General features: G+C 37.2%; 1 protein-coding gene across 12 annotated transcripts in view; it reads left to right on the top strand.

Moving 5' to 3' along the window:
* B3GALT1 (beta-1,3-galactosyltransferase 1) overlaps positions 1-20799 on the top strand; it is a 201703-nt gene that overhangs the window by 61282 nt on the left and 119622 nt on the right. Inside the window, exon 2 of one of the 12 annotated variants that reach the window (XR_009723919.1) lies at positions 3200-3581. The exons of the other annotated variants lie outside the window; for them this stretch is intronic. The gene's annotated coding sequence lies outside the window, so the exon portion shown is untranslated. Of the gene's footprint in view, positions 1-3199; positions 3582-20799 lie in introns of those variants that run through there. 12 annotated transcript variants of the gene reach the window in all.

Genomic DNA, 20799 nt, shown 5'->3' with positions numbered 1-20799 from the left:
CATAAGATATACTAAGTATCTATGATCTTCAGGAGCATACTTTTCTTCTATGCCTGTTTAATTCAGGTGCTAATTGAGAGTAAAACCAGCAATTATCGTGGTTGATTGGCTAGAATCAGAACAGGGTTTAGCAATGACAAATGCCAGAAATATAAGAGCTGACATATTTGTACTTATATGAGGGTTTTCTGGACATTCAGGCCACATCTAATGCCAAATAAAATTAGCTCCAAAGTCATTCCTTAGTTTAGAGATGAAGAAAACTTACCCAGTAATGCTACTGCTTGAAAATGACCTGCACTAACAAAGTAAAATATGATGGAGTGAGTTCACTCTGGCTGCTGCAAGTAATGCTGAACAGTTTAGATTTGATCCATGCCGATCTTGTAGACAGTTATTTTTGTAACTTTTTCAGATAGGGGAATAAACTCATTTCTTATATATGCTCAATTTGCTGTTATTTTTTCCTCAGTCTTATGTCTAGAGGTAGTTGTTTCAAATAATGCAGTGCCATCACTCTGTAACAACATTTGAGCAAAGTTTCCTCAAGCAGACGTACACAGCCAGTCAGGGCCTACAGGTGAAAAGATGATGGAAAAAAAGCAGCAGCAGCCTCACACTGACCCCAACACTGGCAAGTTTGATCCTTAAGATCACTAAGAAAAAGAACTACACAGCATATAGCCACATCTCCAAATGTCATTGCAGGTAATTCTTGAAAGGACGGACCTAACAGCAAGTCTCCAGGAGAACATCTGCTTCAGGAGGCAGGGGACACAGCAGAATCTGAAGGAAGGAGCAGCCTGGTATCCTGTACTAGCATTGGAAGCCTGTTGTGTCACTTCAAGCACCTGACATTACAAAAGAAGCAAAAAATACCAAGAATATTGAATTACTAGGAACCGAAAAAAAGAACTTTACTCCCCTAAGACTCCACAGTAATACTGCAGTCTTTCAAATATCACCTAACAGATGTGGTAGCTGGAGCATGGTCTATTAGAAGAGGCCTCATAAACTTTGGGGTGTCTTTATGTACTCTTTTCTTCTGCATGACACTGCAAGACCCAGTAAAAGCAGAAGGCTTGATCAAAGTATGTGAAGAATCCAGAAGAAGAACAATTTTTGTATATAAAGATGTCCTGGATTCCAGAGTCAGTTTTGATGACACACTTTGAAGAGTAGTCCTGTCATATCCCGGTTTGACAGATACAGCCACAACGTACTCTGTGACATAAGCTCTCTGCTGATCAGTTCTTTGCAGGATGATTTGGTAGCACAGGGGAAAAGAGGAGATAAAGGATACTTAAGATAAAAGATACTCCAATAGTGATTGTTGTTCTTTGAGATGTTATGTTTAGAGTGGTTTCCAGAATCTGCTTCCCAGTCCAATAGGATGGAGGTGGTAAGGGAAACCTGGGAGATTTTGGCTTTCCAGAGTTTTGCATTGTTACAACGTAGCAGAAACTGGCACTGGATACTTGTGCACCTAAGTTGCTGTTCTAGGGTCCCCAAGCTTACTCAGATGAGGGACAGAGGTCCTGTATAGTAGAAGTCATATTGGCAGCAATATCTTCAACCAAAGATGATAAAAAATGTGGTGCACGAGTCAACCTGTTTTCAAGAAGGAAATGTGATAGATAGAAATTATCTACCATAAGAAAGGCAAATACAGCATCTAGTGATTTAACAGTAGTAGAAGACAATGATGCACCTGAAAACTTCATTCTGTATTTGACCACTTATTACTGAAGGAACCCAAGTATAGAGAAAAACTGTAAATGGGTTTCAGATTTTATTTGCTTTGCCAGAGACATTCTGAATAGCAAAGACCTGATGCAGCACATATCCTCTGAAGGGTGGTGCAAGGATAGATTTAATGATGTTTGCATGATAGCTTGATATTAAAATAAGGATAAAAATAGAGGAGAATAATAGCCGCTCTTTAAAAAAAATTCATTTGGTGTGCCAAGTGTGTCTAAACCCATGTGTAGTGCTGAAACGTTTGTTTTCTTATAGGTTTCTTATAGGTGTCTATAGGTGAATAAATGAGGTACAACTTTCACAAAACAATGGCAGTGTTAAGCTTTCCTAAGGAAATAACTAACTCCATCTTACGTTGTGGGTTGGTTTTCATTTTTATTTTTTTAATTCTTTTTTAAAACTTAAGTTCAAGTGGAAGGACATTAAAACTGTAGTTACAATATTTCTGTGACTGTAAAGGCAGTCAATGTGTTAGTGTGAAGCAAGTTCTGTGTTAAGTCTGATCAGATCTATGGCCAAGGACACTCCAGGCAGAGCTAAAATCTAAATGCAGAAGGCTATTCTGTTGACAACAATAATCCCAGATTATGCCCATTTGTTCAAAGTTATAAAGGAAAGCTTACAGGTGTGAGGCCTGTGAAAAAATATGGTTTTGAAAACTCATTCTGTTTCTGATCTTTCAAGATGATAAATGCACTGCTTTGAGTTTCAGTAAGGAGATTTTAGTGTTTCAGTAAGGGCAAGGATGGACTCACGGGAATAGTTTAAATGAACAACATTCCAGTATGATTTTTTAAGACAAATGTTAATTTTTCATTTTATGACTACTTTCTTTCTAGAAAAATTTATGCCAACTTCATACATTCAGAGGCTGGGAAAGGTAGTATTACTTGGGAAACATTTATAGATGAAACTTCTCTTAATAGGTAGCAAGTTATTGCAGTATGTTAGCGAAGGTTCTCAAATTCAAATGCAAACCCACAGACACAAGGCAGGAGGACTTACAAAAGCAAATTGAGGTACTGTACTACTGTTTCACTCATCTGGGTAGGCTGAATGTGTAAACCCCTTTATATTTAGTGTCAGTAATGGATTTACTGAAGTGTGGTGCTAAATTTTCTGTTTCAAAGGTTTCTCTTTCTGTTCCTTTTGCTAGACATCTCAAAACATGAGCATCAGTAGCAGAAAACCTATCAATAAATCACCTTTACAGAGCAAACACAGAAATACTGGAGGAAGTAAACTTAGGGATAAACTCCTCCATTTTTCCAGATATTAGAGAAATATTTTTATTTGTGCCATTTACAGGCAATCTTGTTACTATGCAAGCTGCTGGAATTGACTGTAATCATTGTGCTATTGTATAAAGGTAGGGAATAATTTTTTCTTTGATGAATGAAAAGCAGCAGTTAGAGGGAAAAATGTTCTCTTTTCACAGGATGTTATTGACAAAGCCAAGGAAACAACAAGTCTTAGGCCATGAAAGTGAATATTTTGGGTTTGGAAAATGAATGATTAGACAAGGAATCCCAAAGCACTTCACACAGGAAGAGAGAATATTGCCTACTCTCAAAACATTCTTATTCTATGGATTTCCCTGAAAGCTCCTTTTAAATCATTATTAAAGTGACCAGAATGCAATAATTCTAGGAAAACAGGGACAACAATCCTAGACATATTGTCAAAATACTGAAATAACACAGAGCAAAAATGAGTTAGATGCACCGTTTTATCCTAAGCAATGTGTTGATAGAGAAAATATTTCATTATGTCAAAATGGAATACAGGAATAATTGTAAAAATATCAATATCTGCATAAATGTATTAGGGAATCTTGTAAATATCAAGAAGTGCACCCATTTTTTGTCACTGGAAAGAGCCTTCTACATTTTTATTGTCTTTCAGTCAGGTTGTTAATAAATACATAACACTATGTGTTTGCAGTTTGAAAATCAAATAATAGAATCATAGAATAGTTAGGGTTGAAATGGACCTTAAGATCATCTAGTTCCAACCTCCATACCACAGGCAGGGACACCTCTCACTAAACCATGTCACCCAAGACTGTGTCCAACCCGGCTTTGAACATCACCAGGAATGGCGAATCATATCAAATTGTTTCAATAATGAAAACTGTAGGTTCATGGAACCCGAAAGTTGCATCATTAAAGGTGCTTAAGCATATTTTGAACGGAACTTTGCATTTCTGAGTATGAAAACCTGTGCAAAAGCAATTAGAACAAAACATGTAGGAGATTCCTATGGACTTTTAGCTTTAGGTTACTTTTCTCCGCATTTATTTTGAGAATGGGGCTGCTGGCTAGAGGTGTGAAGCAGGCCCTGCCTCTTCCTGCTTCTATAGCAGTTTGTTGGGTTTTTTCCTCTTCTGTGAAGTTTTAACATGCCATTTGGGTCTAAGTAAATCACACCAAGAACAAGAGCTGAGATTTTTTTTCAAATGCCTATGTATTTACCAAATCCTACCATGTTTTTAGAAATGCCACATTCAATGATAGCTTTTTTCTTGTTATGTTGTTTGTTGTTTTTGTTTTTTCTTCAGATTGCTTTATTCGCTTTCTGTTGCAAGGGGAATTATGCAAGTCTGTGAGGATAAACATAGGTTTAAATCACATATGTCGTACATTCTTCTGGGCAGCTGCAGCTGCATTTCATAATCTGATTTTAGGTTTGAGTATGAAGCATTATAGGTGGTCTCAAGGCTACAGAATTCACCTAAGGCCTGGACAAGCACTTTCACTGATTAAGATGTTGCAAATTTTTGTTTCCTTTCAAGCCTGTACTTCTCACTGTGCTGATCTCTGGCTTGTTAGGGTTCAGCTTTAGCCTGTCTTCCTTTCTCTGTATAGATATATTATGCAAATTAAGAGAGAGCGTGCCATCTCTGTCTAGCTAGTGGGTCCACATCTCCTCATGCAAAAACCTTATCACTATATAGCAACTTACAACATCACTGTGGTTTTCTACTTTTTGTCATTGGCTACATTTGTCTCAGTAGGGTGAGTGATAAGGTCTTAATTTTTCTACTGTACATATTTCTACAATTTCCATGCTATCAAGGATTTTTTCCCCTCGGCTCCCCCGAAAATGACAATACCCATTAGCTTTCATTGAGCCAGGAAATCTTTGAAGAAATCCTTGTAGGCTATGTGTTAGGAATCCAAGCTGATGCAACAGAATCCAATAGAACATCAGGGAAAAGGCCTACAACACTTAATTTTTCTGTGCTTCAGAATAGTCAGTAATTTGGGACTGAATCAGTCCTCTAATTGACACAAACTGCATATATTCCAGTATTAAAGTAAAAATAAGCTAATATTATGTTTAAGACACTAATTTGGGAAATCCTTTAGTCACTCCCGTGAATTTTAATATGTAGTTCTTGTTAATGCGTTTTCTGTAATTAATTTTGACAACGGATGCTAAAAAGAACAGAATTACTAATTAATTTCAAAATATGTATGAGCAAATCCTGAAATTTCTTTAACTGTAGGAGTTCTAGTATGGGTCCGTTATTGATGAATAATGTAGAAAAAAAGTTATTTATAGTAGGGAATGTTTATTTAATTTTGTCATTAATGAAAAATTTACATGATTTTGAACTTTTTTCTCCCCTGGAACCTGTGTAGTCGTATGGAATCCCAAACTCTGTTATGGTGAAAAAGAATCCATGCTCTCTGTGTAATATTTGAATTAATTTTAAGCTGATTATGGTAAGAAAGCATGATGTAGCTTTACTTTTAGCAACCTTGTTGCAACTGGAATACAAGTATGACTGACAGAGGAATCTGGCACTTGTGCTTCTGTGAATGTACGGAAGCATTTAAATGCACACTAGAATTTAAAAAATATTATTAATTGAAGTTTTAAAGATTCATGGTTATGGGCCTTATAACTTTAAAATAACACTATAAAATGTAAATAATTAATTAAAATAATCAAATATTTCACAAGGTTAAAAATTTGCTTTTTTCTGTTCCTGCTAGCCAAATTGGCATCTAGTAGTACTCCATACAATCCCATTCTGAAGTCCTTCCCCCAAGCATAACATTACATTCCCATTCCTTAATAGTCCATATTTTTATGATCCTTTTATCCATCTGGTTACCTAGATATTAATGTTTTTTTCTGACTACAAATTGCTTTTTTGTTCCAAAAAATAGACTTAAGTCTGGCACTACTGCTCCTAAGTTACACCATTGTACCACCGTATTTAGCTTTATCTTTGTTCTTTCGCCAAGATAAGTGTGTAACAGGCTGTGCAATCTTTGAACAACGATCCTTGTAGTATGGATGATTTAACATCAACATTCCAGGAGAACTAAGAAAACGTACTATCTTTGTTTGAAATGTTTATATCACAGCTACAGAAATGTTCCATAAGCCAACAGATACAAATGATGCCAAATATGCTGCAGCTTTCAATTTTCATTGCCAAGAGTACATTCTGATCTGGCCAAGATCAAGTGGGTTTCTTTTTATTTCTGACAACACAGTGTGCTGGAAAAGTTGTGTACAGCTTTTTTGAAAGAATACAGCTGCAAATCATAAAATGTTTTATTTATGATTATTTGATTAAAGTAATGCACTGAATATTGTCATCACTTTCCAGCCCTATGAAAAATTTGGGCTCCAGCAAAGATTATTTATTGTTAGGAAGGAAATTAGTAAATACAGTCATTGAGTGTTATATTCACTTTAAAAACAGGCTTTCTACTATCAAAAGTGATGCACAGTGTACTGCTCACAGGGCTGGCATGATATCTTGAGGGCTCCAGAAACCAAGTAGTTTCAACCTCCAGATGCTCATTTCTTTTTTTCCATTGTTACAAGAACTCAGAGCAAAATTCCTTTCCCCATGTAGTTTTACTGAAACCATTTCTGTTACTGTAGTGATGAACTAATTCCTATGTCTCTACCCCTTTCTCTTACATTTTCAATCCTTTAGGACAGATTTTCTTTTATCTACTGTTGCTATGTCTGTCTCCATTGACCCGAGTAAGGAGTGCTGATTACTTCTATCTAGGTGAAGAGCAGAAAAAAAAAAAGGGGGGGGACGGGGGACGGGGCGACAGGACACACACGGACAGACACGACCCTTGCAGTATTCTGTTGGAAATTGTTTTTTGATGAATGTAGTCCAGATAACTCTTCCATGCATGTCAGATGTTTCTTGATGCCATTGTGAGTTAACATGGAGACTCCTCAACTTGTGAAAAGGGCAGCCTTGACCTTCTACTTCTATCAACAGGGTATTTTACCTCCCATCGGCTTCCAGGCTGAGCAGGACTGCAGCCTGGCTGACTCTACAACTAAATGGCTGCGTTAGTTATGTGTGGGCAGCTGCTGAGTGGGGTGATTGTACCTTCTCTTCCCAGATTTGCATGGCAGTGCAATGAGTCTGACTGAGCCAACTGGAAATTGTTTGGTTTGTTTGTTGGTTGTTTTTTTGCTACGTTATGTTTTAGCCAGATTAATCCATGATATATATGGTTCAGTTGCCCAGTGATGCAGGGCTGGCCATGAGTAGAGGGAGCAATGGGAATCACATGTCAGTGAGGGACTACACTCAAATCTGATAAAGGTGACTGTACAGCTACAGCTGAATTACAGCATCTTGTCTTGACAAATAAAAGGAAGAGGGGCAGATGAGGTGATCTGCTGTTAACTGACATGAAGCTATCCCATATTTCCCATACACATGGGAAGTTCACAGTGAATTCAACTTCTTACTGGCCCAGGTAGAACTGAAACACACTTAGCTGTCCTTTTTCTGATGTGAGAGCAACTGAATCAATTTCTGTCGTGTTTCTCCCTTTTCCCCAAATGTATGAAGTTATATTAGTGATTTTTGTTAAATAAAGGAGGTAGAACAGTAATGGATCAGAGTAGAAGGATTACAATGACAGAAATGTTCACATTCAGAAAGAGGCAGAAAGCAATTCTAATATTGAGAAAGAGGTAGAGGGGCAGAAAATGGAAATAGCACAGCATATCTATAAATAACTTCCAAATGAATATGCTGTATATGGATCAGATGAAAACATTTTTACTCATACAGAGCTCCTAACCTATCCTCTAGGCAGAACGAATACTCAGATAACAGTATTTCAGGTCAGGATTTCTAGCAAGCTGCAGGTGATGGAGTTCTTATAATCTGTCTCTTTTTAAGTTTGTAAAAAAAAGGCATCAAAAGGAATACAGAAATCAGAAGGAATTGTGGAAAAGAATAACAAAAAATGATAAATAAAAGAATAAACTCAGGCATTGATGAAAGAGCATTAAAGTAATTACGAGAGGAACAGTCCCAAAGTAAATCCATAATACGTATTGTGAGTTAATCTCTGTTGTAAATTACTAGTGTACATTATAGAGTATAATGCCACTACTAAAAGCTAAACAGCATATTAAAGAGCATATTAAAAATACTACTGTGGCAGCCATTGAGACAAATATATTAATACCAGCATGTCGAAGGAGGTGATTTTCCCTCTCTGCTCTCCTGAGACCCCACCTGCAGTACTGTATTCAGTTCTGGGGCCCCCAATGTAAGAATGACATGGAGCTGTTGGAGCAAGTCCAGAGGAGGGCCATGAGGATGATCAAGAAGCTTGAGCACCTCTCCTATGAAAACAGGCTGAGGGAGTTGGGCTTGCTCAGCCTGGAGAAGGCTCCAGGGAGACCTCATAGCAGCCTTCCAGTACCTAAAGGGGCCTGTAAGAAGTCTGGAGAGGGACTTTTAAAAAAAAAAGAAAAAAAAAAAAAGAAAGGAAAGTAAAATAATGCTTACCTTTTAAAAGTAAATAATACATAAATATGACTGGTTTGCAATAAGGGTGTTTTAACGTAATTACAAGTAATTGTTTTTATAAGTACAGCACATATCCAACATGATTTGCAGAAGTGTTGAACTTTTGCTGTTCTTTTGGTAATATTTCTTTTTGTAAGGTACAGGCACCTGTGATCACAGCCTGTGTAACTTGAGTACTCCAGTAGAAAAAGTGTGACACCAATAACCCTCTTGATTTTGTTCCTGTTTTACCCAACTCCTAACCGTGATGCTCTTGTTCCCACTGAGATCCAATATGCCTCTGCAGAACTCCTGCTGCTGGCTCTTCCCCATACAGATAAATACTAGAGTGACATTTCTTAACCCCTCTACCCAGGGAGACAAGATTCACAAGACTGGTAAATGACTGAATAATACAACAAACAAACAAACAAGAGTGATAATATTTAATATTGGCTGTGGTACACAAACTTCCCATTTTCCCATAACCTGGCCGCTCAGAAATGAGAGACAAAATCTGAAGTAGTAGCAGAATCATGTTCTTTATGGGAGACTATTTGCTGCTTGTGCAGAGTTTATGTTTATTAGCTCTACAATTTCAGTTCAACTTCCTTAAAACTTGAATCTGTCTTTTATTATGATGCCGCAGCAGCAAGAACAGGGCAGAAAACATACTCTGAATTCCCACATTACAGAAATGAGAATTTTCTCAATAAATAATATATCAAAACCTGGAGGACCGGATGAAACAGAAAACTTGAAACGATGCTCTTGCAGAGTTTAAAATAGCATGAGCTCATACTTGGTACACAATTATTATAATTTTTTTATGATGCTGTCATGGGAGGCTGTAGAGGGTGCAGCCGTTCACTGGAGCATGGGTCCTCACTTGCTAAGTAGTCCAACATGAAAATACTTCCTGCTTTTTTAAGGAAGAGTATATTCTAATAGGTGGCTTATTTTGTCTCATGCCAAAATCATTTCAAGGCAGTAGCCACAGTAGTGTGCTGTAATGATTCGATTTAAACTATCACTACAAGGACAGAAAATGTCTGGGTGGATGCAAATAAGACTCTGTCTGCTATCATCATAATGATTGTGTCAGAGCTTCCTGATACACTATGGATGAGCTACTTTCCCCCTTAAATGAGCTAAACTCTGTTGAAAGAAATGTCAAAGTTTGAAAAGGTAGCTGAGAATAGAGTGAATACTTCACTGTCTTGGAGAGGCCATGACCCAGCATTGTAAAAACAAATATTTGTTCAATCCCTTTATAGAGTTCACAACACTACTAATAACTGTACCCTATCACTAGGACTATGGTGAGGTTTCTTGCTATGTTATAGTCTCTCGGAAAGCAGAAATCCAGTGGTGATACGCAGCCTTTCTGCCAATTTAGTATTTGTAAGAAGCATCAAAAGGGTACACAGCCCTTACACAATTAATAACTTGTTCCAAAATTATCAGAACACCCTAATTTACTGAATCTTGAGAAAGGTCTTGTTTTTTACAGTATAAAATTGAAAAACATCATAAAAGGAAAACCATTAAGTATTAATCTTAACCTGTGTTTATTTGCCTGTGATTCAGGAGCCTTCTCTTTTGTTTTGTTTTTTTTTAATGGTTATTAATTAGGGAAAAAATAATAATGTTGTTCTTTTTTTGCTTCCTGGAGGCAAGAGGAGAAAACCAGGTTCTGTCAGCTAACAGCCTCATGTGAGCAGTTGTAAAGGTGACCTAGTTAGGTGGTCATGACACAGCCTGACTCTCATCTACAGTGGAATGCCAAAAAGTATTTCTGAAGTTTCTTTTTGGCGCAATTGCTTGCATAGCCTGAACGCTAGAGAACAATAAACAAGAATGCTGAAGAAATTGTCCTTGTCTCAGTAAGGGTGCTTTCTCCCCTCTTGATACGGACTATGAGCCCGTGAATGCTGGTCTAGCTTAGCTGTGTTTTAAGCAACATCTTAATCATTTGGGTTCTCAACAGTGCCCATTAAAAGCTTTTTGTCAAAATATTTTTCAGGAAGATATTACATGCTCATCATTATCAAAATCTCTCAGTCAATAGATACTTGCAAAATATTGTTTATAAAACCCCAAAGTGATGCTTCCTGAAATTTCAGTTTAGGATTTAACTACCACAATTAGGAATATGTCCTAGTCTGACATTTAAAAAGGGACAAACAAAATACTGTGTATTCTTTGTTTTGAAACAGCTTTTTTGAATGAACTTTGTAAAGTCATGAAGAGGATCAAAATCCTTTTGACTTTACTGATAGAAAATTATTTGATTAAACCCAGAGGATTTTGGTAGGAATAAGGATTAATTCAATTAAATATTTCAGAATGCCTTGTTTTCCATTTCGGACCTGAAAAATTTAAGTAGTTGATTTTCAAAGTAGTTCATTTCTAATGAAATACAAAATCTGGTTCCTCTTTATTTAAACTTTGGCTCAGTGTTAAATGTAGCTAAGTTGCAGTTCAAACTAGAATTAATTACTGGCTTTATCAGCTAAATATAATGCATTTGTATTGATAGTTTAGACAAGAAGATACCTGAATACATATGAAACCCACTGTTTCTGCAGTTTAAGGATGAATCAGTAGGAGGACTGAACAAAGAGAGATAGTACAGTCAGTCTTCACCTGACAGAACAAATGGAAATTCGTATCTCTACCAGAATACTGTGGAAGGTAAATCACAAGAGAGAAAATAAATACGAAAGACCAAATAAAAGAGAGTCCGCACACTGAGCTACATGTACAACCGAGGAAATGAGAGGGAACTGAAAGCTACGTATCACACCAGTGTAATGGCAGAAAGCAAATTATGCAAACAATCTGCAGAAAGATTCAGAACACTGGAATATACCAACAGGTTTGTCTTTGCCACAGAAGCAAAACCTCGGAATTGGTTCATATCTTTTATAGCAGTTTCAAGCATTCTGTAACACATCTTCCATGGCCTTTTGCAGAACGTAAAAATTGCTGTATTTTGTAAATTTAAAAATCCCCCAAATCTATGTGAATTATGAGCTGAGTGTCTGTGGAAACTTAAGAACACCAACGTTTTATTTTCTCCGTAGTGAATTTTATGTTCTTTCAAAGGCACTAATCTGATGATAACAGTATGCTGTTTATCCACTGAACTCTACCAGCATGCCTAAAATCTGGAACCGGGGGAATCAATTCTAATGCAAATGAGAGTAGTTTGGTTTCCCTGAATACTGAAGTAAGTCCTTACATCTGCTGAGACTGACAACATGGTTGCCATCTGTCCAGCTAGGAATGTGGCAGCGATAAGCAACACAGTAAAAACCCCAACCTACTAGCTCCCTAGCTGTTCTCTTCTCAGGGCACTCTGAGTCTCATTATCAGGAGGTGAAATGCTCTAGACTTCAGCCAGCACAGTCTTCAGAAGCGTGCAATGCTGCCTGTGTTTAATTTCATAACGAATGTTTTTCAGGGGAGCTGCAAACGTTCTGCTGCAAATAAAAGCAGTAAGAGGCTGACCTCATTAATAATGACGTTGAGTCAGTAGTGTGTGTGAAACTCTTGCCCCCAAAGTGCATATGAGGCATAATCCCTGCTAGTGGGTATTGTGAAAAGTTTACAGAAAAGTTAAATTCTCATCGTTCTTCAGTGCATTGAACACTGGCTGTTACAAAAGCATGGGTATCTATCTGTTAGCTTTCACCACATGTGGGATCCAGGCATTCCGTTATGTGAATCAGAAATGCTGTGAATCTGCCTTGCCATGTGAGGAAGGAGTGTGTCTTTTAGCAGGGCAGTGTTTGGAGGAGTGCCCATGGCTGCAAAGTTGCACTGGCCTCTTTCAGCCTGGAAGCGGATGTGGTTGACAGATCACAGATAAAACTGCTGATTTGGGCATATAGGATCCTGGTGCAGGACTTACTATGAATGGATGGTATTCATAACTCACTGCAGAAGGTGTGAGACAGGAACAAAATGGGAGAGGCTCAGCCTATGACATTTCATATAAAGGTCTCAAGAAAAGAGCAGTAACTGCTTGAACAACTGTAGTTGAATTTCTGTATTCTTTCCTCCTTTTTCAAATTTTGAGTGGATCTTTTTCCCCTCCAACTTTTTTTTTTTCCCCCATAGGTTTTGTCCACTTATCTGCTGTTAACTTCCCACAAGTTTCAAGAACAATAGGGGTAGTGAATCTAAAGAGAAGGATGCAGTTAACACCTAGTCATTCTCCTTGCTGACCAGTAAAAATAACAACAGAGCTGGAACTCTGAACAATAAAGAGCCTCTTAGCCAAAATATTAGTATTTGGAATTTAGTTGCTTTAGTGGTGCAGTTTTTCCTAATAGAAAAACATGCTGAGATGCAAAAAATCTTGGAAAAAATAATGCTTTGCTCTGGCTAGTGAAAGTGGATTCAGTGTGTTATAGAAAAATATGGTTTCTTCCCAGAAATAGCTGATTTTCCTTGCTACGTTTAAAGCATAATGCTACTAACTTTCACCAACAGGAAGATATTTTCGAGAAGTTTTTAGTCTATTTCAGTTTGGTAGTGGCTGCAGTTGGTGTTCTAACACACTTGCAGCTCTTAAAGGAGTTGTGTGCATTAAAAAATGGGGTAGAGACAACTAAAGACCAACACTTACTCATGAGTTAATGTAATAATGTAGTAGAGGAGCAAACTGGTAAGGAGAGCTCGTAAGAGAACCAAGCAGGTGCTGCTGCTAATATGCCTGAAGGGGAAATTGCAATACAGGAAGAGCACACAGGCTACTGTCAATAGTCATCATTTCATCTCGAGGAGACAGTGTTGAATTAATAAGAATGTCAAACAAAAACATATTTGTCCATCAAAAGCATGGAGACAGCTCATACCTAGCAAGACTAAACAGAATTACCTCGCCAAAACCACGTTCTGAACAGAAGACAAGTGATTGTTCTCACTATTGCAAATAAACAGACAAAAGGAAGAACTATGTGGAAAAAAACAGACAAGGTAGCTACATCAAGTACTTAGGATTAAAAAGTTAGGAAATAAATGCCTTGATAACAAGATTACAGTGACCTGTTCATAACCTATGACTTTCTAATATGATTCACTTTAAAGCTACGTTTCATGGTTCCAATTTGATTTCTAGTTGGAAGCATTTTATCTGTTTGAGAATACAGAACCCCCTGAATTTCATCTGATACTGGTTGAAGCTCCTAAATTTTTTTCAACATTAGGTGTGCAACAAAACTATTGTCTAGGCATGTTCTGTGGAATTTAGGATACCAAATGTGCTGGGGGGGGGAGGGAGAAGGGGAGGGGTTGGAAGTTTATTCTCTTCTTTGCTATATTGTTTGCTAGGTTTCTGATCTTAGAGACTCCTCTAATAGCATCCTTATCAGCATTAACTGCATTCTCTCTCTACTCTGTGCTCCCAAGAGAGAATACTGAAGTAAGGCTTTGAAAGGGTGTTAAACTGTGCTACCACAGAAATCAAGAAAGCCATGCTGAGATGGTTTAGATACCTGAAATGACTGCCACGTGGCCAGTTTCATGGCAACCTGTCAGTAGAAAATGTCAGTTTTCAATTTGCCTTTCTCTCCTATAGGGACAGCAAATATTATAGACCTTTTTAAGCCTTGTACTTGACTTGTATTACCAAAACCCCAGTGTACATACAAACCTATCATCCCTAATGTTCAGTATGTCCAAGTCGGACTCCTGAATTAGAATTCTATTTGATGGCGCATCTATTGTATGTTTTATTCACTGTGTATTTGACAAAACTTTTCTATACTATCTTGTAGTGCAAGATATATGGAATTTGAGTTATAATTGTGATACAAGAATAAAAGTCAAGTTTGTACTGTGGTTATAATTGTGTAGCTGAGTATCAGGGCCATTCCTGTGTGCCTACGCAGTGCAGAGTCATCAAATTCCCACACTGGTCCAGGAACTTCCCAGTTAGTCTCCATAGAGATAAGCCCAGAGAAAGACAAAGGAATTCACTGAACACCCAACTGTCTTCACAGCAAAACATTTGACTAATTGTTGCAGGAGGTCTATAAGTGGGAATTTCAGACACTTCTGGAGACTCCCAAAAGCATCCCCTGCTGTGCATAAGGCACTTGGTAGACACTGTATTAATACTTAAGGTTGTTAATTAATGCCCTGGGTAGACAATCTGTCAGTCTGAAGGTGTCCCCCAAACAATTTCTGCAGCATTTTCCTGGAGATGCAGGAATGGTAACACAAGACTGAGTTTTGTATGTAATTAAGATATTAGGAGATGGTTGGTGCATAGTTTAAGGTGGTTGACAGAAACAATCATGCATAGACTGGGATAGTCACTTAGAACTCTATTCAAAAGATTCCAATAAATTAGCTTTTGTCTGTTAACAAATAGTCAAATGAGTGTCTGTGCAACACTAGTAAATGTGTGGAGATGGACTGAGTTGTTCTGGAGAGACACTTAAATTTTTCAAACTACTAGTTTAGCATGCAGCCATGTTCTGCTCAGCAGCTGCTTCTGATGGTAGGATTCACTGTCAAGTGACAAAGCTGAACAAATTCCAAGTCTAGAACTTACAATATTTGTATAACTTTTTGTACTGCTTCTATCAGGAAAAAGGTGTTTTTGCTTAAGACAAAATTCAAAGTAGATTTGGGGAGTTTTTGACAAAGAACAACAAAAAAGAACATCTGTCAAAGCAATTAATTGCCAAATTTTGGAAAGGAAATGAATTGCTGGAAATGTCTAGAAATACTTTTTGAGCAGCATTTGCATGCAAGCTTCAGAGTTGTAGTTTTACATTTGATTTTCATGTCTTATTGTGCATTAAAGGAAATTACTTGCACCTCTCATTGAACATGATAAAAGGATAGCTTCTTCTAATTAATCTGCCTTTAATTTTAAATACAAGTTTGTTGAGTTAGCAAATACACAGTCTTAATTCAAACATTATAGCTATCCTTTCAGGAAATACTTGATGGTACTGATAATGATGTGCTGCAAGTTACCATATTTATGAATTAAGGTATGACCTACTGTGATTTATGTGTGATATCTCCTTTTCGGGGTTTGGTGAAGGTTTGCTGGTGATGAGAGAAGCCACCTTGGGTTTAGTTCATGGTAAGAGGGAAAGTGCTAAATACCATCCTCAACCTGATGAAGGATACTTCGTACTAACAGGCTTAAAAAGAAAGGTAGTGCTATGCAATCTCTGTGAGACAAATGAAATATTTCACAGAGTGAGAGGGTTTAAATGGCTGTGTGACTGGAGGTGTAAAATCACAAGGAGCAGTACTTTCAGATGGATGCTTTTGCATGTGCATATATTTCAGATCCTTAGAATTCCTTATTCAAAAAGCATGCATAAAACCCAAGCTATCTGTTTGGAACAAAAATAATACAATCACCTTTTTTCTTTAAATTATTGTTTGCACACCAAAGGGCATGAAATATTTCTGAAATTCTACAGAGCACTATGTGGATACTCATTATTTATCTATGAATAGTCATTCCGTCAGGAGACATTTCAATTTAGAATCGTACCTGAAGGACTTTCCACTACTTCTCTCTACATATTGATGTCCTTTCCTGACACTTGTTTTTGTAAAAATAGTTGTAGTGTTTGGCTTTAGTTCACACAAAAACTTCATTACTAGTTACAGTTGAGTCTTTGTTTTCAGTGCATCACAGAAACAAAATGAATTGCTGAGATAAAAATATACTGGTTCAAATGTTAAGGTAGGGAGAAATAGATTTGATTTGCAAAAGTATTTTAAGTCTCTTTGCCTTTGGTAACATCAATGTAAAATAATTTTTAGTACTGGCCCTCAGTAAAGAAGATATTAGGTATTCCTCCCATTCCTATCTAGATGTGTATATAGGTAATATAATTTTGATTAACTGAATTTAGAGAGAGCTGGAACTTTCTAGCATCTTCAAGAATCAGCACTGCAAAGCTTTTTTTACTACTGGCTTATATCAGACAAATTGCATAAATCACTTTGGCATCAAGTTTGAAAATATTTCAGAAGTGTCTCATATTTTTAATGTTAGAAGGTACTACAGGAATCAGCTACAGATATTGCACAAAGAAATGGCCTTTGGCAGGATGACTTGCACACCAAACTCAAGATAATCTGGGTCTTGAACATAAAACTGAAATTTAGAAACCGAAGATCTACAGTTTGTATTGTTTGTGCAGCTGTTAATGGCACTGAATCATGACTGCATTAGAACTTTATGATGTGTTGTATGATATACAGTAGATAGAAAAAATAGTGAAAGATCATAAATAAAACTACTTTCAACAACCTAGCATAAATGGTCAGGGATGGATCTTAAATAACATGACTCCACAACTTACGAATAATTTGTGCCTCAGTGAGTTTCAGTTGGCAGGAAAATAGAATTCCTATAAAAATAAAGGGACAAAGCAGCAAACCCGGGTATACTCCAATCCTGTTTTCTTGTCAGCTTCAGAGAAGTACTCTGGTTTTACTAGTTGCAATTCAGGCATTTGTGTTTTGGTTACGTTACTGCTGAGACTATGCTGATGTGGCCACAGTGAGCCCCACAGCTTAGTATTTCACTCTCTCTTACCATATAGATGCCGCAGATTTGTGTTTTGTGAAAGAAGGGAGTATCTGGCTGTTAGAGTAAAGCAAACAGCCACCACAGCCATTCTCTGTCTCTTTCATGGCAAAAAAACATACTGTTGTAGATGGAAATAGCCTTGTAGGCCACAGCACTGTCCATTCAGGGAACAAAGATGCAGGCACAAAGCAGAGGGTACAACAGGAATGACATACAGTATGTTCCCACTGAAATAAATACTGTGTTGTTAAGTACTGAAAGCTAATGGTGTGTAGCTTTTCCACTGGATCTTTCCTGAGCCACAGAAATCTTGTTCAGACTTACCAGCAGAATAAAAAGAAGTACAAGTATTCAGGACATAGGATATAATTTAGGATCTCTGTAAGAATGTCCTTGATCTCTTTCTGATTCTCCAGAATCTGCAACCTCTGTGTGCCAGCATGGAAAGATGACACCACATGGTTAATTGCTACAAGTGAAATGTCGCAAAGGGCTCTTTCCTTTGCAAAGTCTTCCCCTGACAGAGGAACAAGATGACTGGTTCCCTGGTTTGATCTCTATTTCTCCAAGTAATTATGCTTATATCAGTTTAGGATTCTGAATTAGCTGAAGGTGTTCTCTAGGTTAGTTTCTTTTTACTGGTGTGATAGCATATATCTTCAAACGATACGATCAAAGATACAGGACAAGCTGAAATAGCTTTGAAGATCATAAACAGACTTCTGGGAGGTAAAATCTGCATGAAAATTATTTAGTCAGATTAAGATGCAGAATTTGAGATGGCTGTAATAATTCTGGTACAAGGATGACAAATATAAGGGCAGAGATGAGTAAGAGTTTAGGGATCTATATTCTGCATGAGTTCTGGAATTTATTGCAATGAAATAAAGCCAAATTTTTAAGCAGCACCTACTTCAGAATTCAAATGCCTTTTTTATTACACTCGAAGGTGAATAACTTCAGGGAACTTTGTCTGGAGTCCAACATTTATGTATATATACTAAGTACTCCCTCATGTTGTCCTGGGAAAATCAGTTACCCCCTGTTAAGGAATCTGTAGTCTAGCTCTAATGGCTTTTTGATTTGGGGTTTGGTTTGGTGAGGTGTTTTTTTTTTTTTAATTTCACAAGGTTTTGTTTGCATTTGCCATGTTAAAATGTTTTGTGTTGTAAATATTTAAAGGATCATTTTGAGGTGACACAACGGAGGTACATAATGACTCCTGAGATTAGACTCTAACTAAATGGTTAGATTCATGCTAAAAGAAGCCTCTTATTTCAGGTTAACTGCTATTAACCTCAAACACATTCAGAATCGTAGATATCTATTTTAGGCATACTCTGGTGAAGTTCTTCATGCAAGGCAAAGCTTATCCTCATGTAGGAAATCCCTTCATCATTGTTACACCTGCGTGTTATCATCAAAACTAAAAAAGCTTTTCATGGGACCTTCTTAACTCCCCACTATTCAACCCTGAACAGTAGGTCCTTCTGTTTGTCAGGAGAAGTACTTAGATGGCAACAGATAATACTACCACAGAGAAGAGAGATGAGCTAACTCAAGCTGATGTAATCTCAGTTAATAAGAAATAAAAATTTTGAAACTATTGAAGAAGCATGTGTTGCCATATAAAATAATGAGATCTAATTACTGGTTTTAAAGTCTTAACAGATAATTTGACCATTTTTTTTCATCCTCTAAACATTCCATGTTGCAGATGAATTCATTTCACATCATGGAAAACCAATTATATCTTTGCAATTAAGGTATTGAGACATTTTAATTTCATTGAGGCTCAGAAGGCAGGTAAAAGAGTACAGAAGAAAAACAGTTTGGGGAAAAGAGTTGGGACTGACAAAGGCAGCAAGGAATAGAGTTGGAATTGAGAATCTGAGACCTGATGATTAGTACTTTTTTAAAGATGTCTTCTGGTTAGTCTTTGTAGCTACATACAGGGGCCTGACCCTCTTTGCTGCCAGCTGCTTTCAATGATGAGAATAGTTCTTGTGCCCTTGACAGATTGTAGTCAGCATCCACCTTGCTGCATCCACAGGACTGAAAGGATTTTGCTGCTAGTGTATAATTTGCTAAAGTCTCCATATAAACCTGAGCATTATCATTAAATGTCCTGGACAGTTATGAAGTACACATATTAAATGACTCACAGAGAAATATTCAGTCTGTTTATGAAAGATTCTTGCAGAATTTTAAAACAAGAATTTGGGCAGATCTTTTTTCAGTACAGGTCTGGAACACAGTCACAAAGTTTGGGATCTTCTAGCTGCCCAGGTGACAAAGTGGTCATTTCACATCAACTATGAGGTTGTGGAAATGTTGGTTCACAACAAAACCAATTAATATTTTACTCCAATTTATATCACATGATGGAAAGTAGAAACCACCTTTATTGCATCATGTGGCAATAGTTAAAAAAGACCTACAAGGCCCTCTGACAAAAAAAATAAGGAACAGCCTTACATCTGAAAAGAAGATCATTAAAACCTGGAAAGCAACTAAATTTCTGCTTCACTGTCCAAAATCCGGCTTGGTTTTCTTTAGTAGCAATGCATCACATGCTACTACCCAGGTGATGCCTCTCCAGATTATTCACAGTGTTAAAGGAGGAATGCTTTAGGCCACAGGAGAAACACAAATTATTAAAACCTCCCTCTGCACTGGTTCATTGAAAGCTCCCTCTGCACAGGTAAAGGGAAAGAAACCAGAGAAGGGCTAGGAGAATTTTAAGTCAGTGCTGCATTTCTGTTTCTCAGTAGGCACTATTATATCTTTCAGTTTGCAAGGGAGCTCTGAACAGCAAAACATGTTGGAAAAGAGGTTGTCAGAGACAGGGGATTTGCTGCACTGGGCAAACTGCAGCCATTTCTGTTGTAATTGCAGTCACAGAACTGTTCCGGTTTCCCTTTCTACTGAGATGTGGTTTGGTCATTCCACAGCATTATCATAAAGCCTCTGGTTATTTGGTGACATATCAGAGCCAAGATTTGATAACTTATTTTAAAACTCTGTCTTACATAGCTGTGTGCTAGCAGCAGGATTTGATAACTCGCTTCAAAGCAGCATGAAATAGTACCATCTGTCCATTAGCATTTCCAAGGCAAGTATTGTGCACTAGGCCTAGGAAAGGCTGCAGGTCACCAATGTGTTCTCCTTTTGACAAATCTTCATGGGCTGTTTTTCTTGAGATTGAGTTTGTACTTTTATTTCCTCCTGTGGAAGCCTATTTATTTTTCACTGATTTCCATTAAAGTAAGAAAAGCACTGATCCAGAAACAGTTCATGAATTGCATTATCCAGTTTAATTAGAGTGAACAGAAAGTTTCTCCACAGACATAAGAGTCAGCATTCAGCCTAAAATGCAACTTCAGTGATGGCTGAGGCTGGCAATGAACTGAAGTCACAGCCAGTACCAATTAACTCATTCCACTCATTATAGAGTATGTTAAGAATGATGCTACAGCACGTTCTCTGTTTCATTATTTCATAATACATAGTAAACATGTCTGTTTAATTTTTTAATTCTAAATTGTCAGAATCAGTCCAATGATGACTTTGAATTGTTTATACTTTAAGTCAAATTCTTGTTTTGCCTTTTCTATTTGTTTTAAAAATATTTTTGTATCAA

This window comes from Neopsephotus bourkii, unplaced genomic scaffold (genome assembly GCF_033783945.1).
Source record: "Neopsephotus bourkii isolate Nb327-2 ecotype Australia unplaced genomic scaffold, CSIRO-AGI_Nbou_v1 NB_196, whole genome shotgun sequence".
In the NCBI taxonomy this organism is placed as follows: Eukaryota; Metazoa; Chordata; class Aves; order Psittaciformes; family Psittacidae; genus Neopsephotus; species Neopsephotus bourkii.
Note: the sequence above shows the minus strand (reverse complement) of the source record. Positions and strands in the feature narration are given on the sequence as shown.